Genomic DNA, 5,410 nt, shown 5'->3' with positions numbered 1-5,410 from the left:
ACTACGTTCCTACTCTGATGATGTCTTATCATGGCATTGAGATCACTCAGAGTTCTGGAAGGCCATTCCAGCAGAATCCAAGCGCCAACAAGCCCTGCCAAGCTAGGAAGCGTTAGAGTATAGGTCTAATGATTGGCCTTGTGTATAGAGTAAAAAAAAAAAGTCTAGTTCAGAGACTCATCCCCAGAAGTCTGGCATGGATAAGAAAGAACATTCGGAAGACTAAAGAAGGGAGAAGGTTAGGTATCTACTTCAGCAGCCCCCTGAGAAAGCTCTGCACTAGGCTAGAGTTCCCATGTAAGTATGAACACGTCAAGCATCACACCAATCAGTCAAAAAGTACCTATTGATGGGAAGATTTCGAGGAATTAATATTAGGGGAATCAAGTAGCTAGGTGGTCAAGTGGATAGAGCACTGGGCCAGAGTCAGGAAGACCTAAGTTCGAATTTGACCTCAGACACTTAACAGCTGTGTGACTCTGGCCAAGTCACTTGACCCAGCTTGCCTCAGTTTCCTCATCTGAAAAATAAGGTGGAGAAGTAAATAGCAAACCATTCCAGGGTCTGGTCACAGAGGAGGTTGTGAGGAGCCAAAAGTGAACAACAAAGAGAATCAGGAAAATGTTCTACATTAGTGACCACAATAATGTATTAAGAAAGACAAAAACAACTCTAAAAAGCAACCAAATTTAATTTTGTTTCTGCATTTTTTAACATTCTAGCAGACAATTTACATAAAATCCCCCTTAATTTACTAATTCCCACAATAAACTACTTAAAGCACACCTTTGGTTAAAAATGGAATGAAATAGTCAATCAAAAAGGCATCACTGGGGGTAACGAGATGGCTTGAATTGAGAGCCAGATCTAGAGATGGGGAGGTGCTGGATTCAAATCTAACCTCAAACATTTCCTAGCTTTGTGACCCTAGGCAAGTCACTTAACTCCAATGCCTAGCCCTTACCACTCTTCTGTCTTGGAACCAATACTCAATATTGAGTCTAAGAAAGAAGGTAAAGATTTAAAAAATGGGCATCACTGTTGATTTTCTTAAACAAATATTTTCACCAATATGTTCCAAAAAACAAAGCATCTGCAAAGAATATTTTTTCAGTATTGACTTGTGATAGTGCCTTTCCCATCTTCATGCAAATACTGGAGCTGCATTCTGTTGGTGCTAGAGAATGAAATCACAGTGCCATGTGATTCATAATCCCTGGTTCTTAAGTCTTAAAATCCCAAGTTGACATTGCTCCATCCACGCCAGTGGGGCTAAATCTGCAGCAGTCTTGCTTGTCCACTTCATAAATAGACCTTTGATGTATTTATGTTTTGGTGTAGTGTGTCTAGAACGGTGTTGGAATCTTTGGTTATGGTCTCTCACCACCATGTTGGTGGAAGCATTCCAGGGCAGAGATGTTGCACTGGATCCTCTGTTTTGGAATATCTTATTTGGAGATGAAGGTCAAGGAGCCATGTTCAAAATAATTAAAAAACATTGGGCAACAATCATGGAAAGTAGCTATTCTCAGAAGCAAACAACCCACTCAAGAATGGGAGGAACTCTCCTTTCAGGTTTGAAACCATCCTGTTTTTTGAAAACATCAGCAACTGATACAGTATTATGATGGCTGACACAAGTGAGATGGTTCCATTGGTAGAGAAACTGAACCCATGGACCCACCACCACATTCAGGCCCAATGAACTCTGACATCAGTTGACTAAAAGGTATTTGCATGAAGGACTGGCTGGCTTCTCATCAGCTTCTTTAATTTGGGCAGAAAAAATTCACAAGCTCCAGCAGCCAGCAAATCATCGTTAGGGTGCCAGTCCAAACTAAGGAGAGTAGAATAAATCGGCCTTTTTATGTTTGCTCACCCACCAGTCATTTTCAAACTCAAAGTAGTACATGGAAATCAGTCAAATTCCACTACCTGTAGCAAATTTATTCTCCAGGGTAGACACTTTAGGAAGGTAGCTGCATGATTAATCCTCAGGAACACCAGGGTTGGTTTCCAGGTGCCATCTTTTTAGACTTCAGACATACCATTTGATCACTCTTGGGAGCCCACTCGACATGTGTTCATAGGCTTTCAGTTCATGGACTTTCATCTCTTGGTTCCCATTTTTGTTATAGATATAGACCTCATGATGATGAAGGCTGAGGGCAAATCTCTGTTCCAAACATGGCAGGTGATTGGTCTATTTAAAAACTGATGTAAGGACATTATTCTTAGTGTTTTCAAAGAAGAGAAAGTTGGGATGAGGAGAATGTGGACAAGCCCCAGAGCAGAGGATTTTCAGATTCTGGTCAGTTGGGTGACAAGAGGAAGATGGAAGCCAAGAGGGAGCTATTGTCAGGGATCCTAGCAAACTCAAATGAATTGTGATGATCCTTTTTAGTCCTGGAGAACAGATGGTGAAGTGTTCTTCCTTTATCTGGACAGAGGGGTGAGGGATAATGGGTGCAGAATGCTGTATTGGCTATCAGATGCAGTTGTTTCCAATCAATCAACATTTCTTAAGTACCTACTATGTGCCATGTGCCAGATGTCAATTTTGCTTAACAGCTTTGCTTTGTTACAAGTTGGAGTAGACTGTGGAATCGCTGAAGTATAAAAAACAACAATTATCAATAAAATTTTAAGGGAAAAAGTTCTTTATTGAGCACTTATTGGAATCTGGTTTTACTCCAATGGATCTAGGGAACTCCTCCATAGGGGTAATCCCTCCAGGAACATATGTCACAAAGCATGCATGTTCTTCTAAGAAACCCTCCAAAAAATGTAGTTGATGCACTAGAGGCCTTTTTGGGAGTTTCTTCATGTTTCAGTGGTAAATTCTTTTGGCTATGCACTTGTGGTCCCTCATTCTCCCTCCGTGACCTTTGCTGCTCAGGTATATCCTTGAGAATGTCATGTATGCCTCTTGTACAAAAACTCCTTTTCCCCTTCCACCATCACCCCAATTGCATGAGCTGCTGTTCCTCATACTCTTTTTCAATCCTCCTCTGTGACATTTTGAAAATGATCTTCTATTCTAACCTGGTCTCCTCAGCTAGACTGTATGCTACCAAGTGGCAGGGCCATGCTTTCCCCTTTTGTATCCTTCTCACCGTGACTATCATGGGGTAAAGCCCATAAGAGGCACTCGATAAAGACCTTTTTTGGGAAGGATAGATTGCAACTTATTCAGCTGCCTGGCATGAAAAGACCACATGCACTTCCTAAGCAGGGTAGCCTTCTTTATCCCCAGATCCAAAAGGGTTTCAGTAAAAAATAGATCACTTTGACACATATAGAGGCTAAAGGGAAAGCTGTACTAACGGCCCACTCTCTACTCAAGCTTTCCAAGGCAGAACTACCGAATGATGGATTTAAGTGGGTGGTTTCTACAAAGGACTTTTTAGTAGAGTCTTTGTGATTTGTGGGACCACGCTTCTGGTTTATAATAACTAGCATTTATAGAGTGCTTTAAGGTTTGCAAAAATACCTTTCATTATCTCATAGCATCTCTACAATGACCCTCTGAAGTAGGTGCTACTATTATCCCATTTCAACTGAGACTGAGAGAGGATAAATGAATTGCCCAAGATCACACAACTAATAATTGCCTGAAGTAGGATTTGAAGTCAAGTCTATACCCCTCCACTGTATCACACAGATGATGGTGGATATTGTAGCTAACACTTGTGGAATATTTCAGATTTTGCAAATTATGTCATAAATATTATTTAATTGTACCCTTTTCACAGATGAGGAAACTAATGCAAACAACAGTTAAATGATTTGCCCAGAATCACACAACCAGTTAAGTGTCAGAAGTCAGGTTGTTTTTCTAAACCCTTACCTTGGGTCTTAGAATCGATGCTGAGTTTTGATTCTAAGACAGAAGGGTGGTCAGGGCTAAGCAATTGGATTTCAGTGACTTGCCCAGGGCCACATGGCTAGGAAGCATGTAAGGCCAGATTTGAACCCAGGACCTCCAGTCTCCAGGCTGGGTTCTGTAACCACTAAGTCACCTAGCTGCTACTAAAAGTCATATTTGAATTCAGGTCTTCCTGACTCCAGGTCTAGAAGTCTATCCACTGTATCATGAGCTGCTTCATCAAATCATTTCAGAAAGCAGATAAAGGTAAACCACTGAAGTTGGAAATCCCCCTTCATGAAGCTTTCCCTGATCTCCCCAATTGTTAGCAATTTTTCCCTACCTCAATTTTCCCCTTATGATATTTGTGTATACGTTTAATTTCCTTTCTCTTGTTGTTGTTGTTGTTCAGTCATTTCGGTCCAACTCTGAGCCTAGGGTTTATTGGCAAAGATACCACCTAAAACATAAGCCTCTTAAGAGAAGGAACTGGCTCGTTTTGGTCTCTGGATCTCTAACACCTAGCATGGCACTTTGCACATAATAGGCTTCTAAGAAAATTTGACTTGATATTAATTTAGCTGTTCTCCTTGGCTCCAATTTCTCCCTGCTCTCCATTAGAGGCCATAACGCTTTTTTCTTCCTTAAAAATCCCACTCGTGTCATTCTTCTTCCCCAGAGCCTTCAGTGACTGCCCGTTGCTTATCATATCAAGTCTGAAGCAGGAGGGCTGCCCCTTCTGTGCCCCGTCCTGTCTCTGATAGGGAGTACAAGTTACTTCTGACGTTTTATCAAGTTGATGTGTTAACACTCCTCAGCCCAAACGTAATTCTTTAATAAAGTTACATTCATTCATCTAATGTGTGAAGAGTTTCTTGTGGGAAGGACACTGCCCTAAAGCTCCTCAGAGCAGTGCACGAGATATCAAGGTGGATATTGGCACCATTCCTAATCTCTAAAAGGTTAGAATCTGGTAGGAGAGATAAGACAAGTGTACAATTAGCCAGCTAAAGCAGAATGTGGTAAGTGTCATAAGAGAGATACAAAGGCAGTGGGAGTTCAAAGGAAGGAGAGAGGAGATGCGACTGAATTCCAGCTAATAAACTTTTATTAAGCTGCTTGCTGCGTGTTGGGAACTATGCTGAATTTTGAGGAGAAAAAATGAAAAAGGTATGACTCTTGCCTTCAGTGAGGTTATGCTCTACTAAGGTTATTAAATGAATATTCTATAGATAATATAACAAAGATACACAAAGTAATTTCAAGGAGGAGGAAAGAAGAAAACACACATTTATCAAGTACCCACTATGTGCCAGGCATCATGCCAAACACTTTACAATTACTATCCTATTTGATTCTCACAACTTTAGGAGGTAGCGACTGTTATCCCCATTTTTTCAGCTGAGAAAATTGAGGCAGACTTGCCTCAGGTGACTTGCCCAGGGTCATTCAGCCAGGAAGGGTCTGAAGACTGATTTGACCTAACATCTTCTTGACTCAACATTCAGTGCTCTATCCATTGTGCCACCTAAGTGCTTCTGA

The 5,410-nt window shown here is 41.1% G+C and overlaps 1 pseudogene; it reads right to left on the bottom strand.

Moving 5' to 3' along the window:
- Positions 1-1,223: 1,223 nt before the first annotated feature.
- Positions 1,224-2,259, bottom strand: LOC123236409 (annotated as a pseudogene).
- Between the last annotated feature and the right edge of the window lie 3,151 nt (positions 2,260-5,410).

The sequence above is a fragment of the Gracilinanus agilis genome, chromosome 2 (genome assembly GCF_016433145.1).
Source record: "Gracilinanus agilis isolate LMUSP501 chromosome 2, AgileGrace, whole genome shotgun sequence".
In the NCBI taxonomy this organism is placed as follows: Eukaryota; Metazoa; Chordata; class Mammalia; order Didelphimorphia; family Didelphidae; genus Gracilinanus; species Gracilinanus agilis.
The sequence above is the reverse complement of the archived record's forward strand: the minus strand, read 5'-3'. Positions and strand labels throughout refer to the sequence as shown.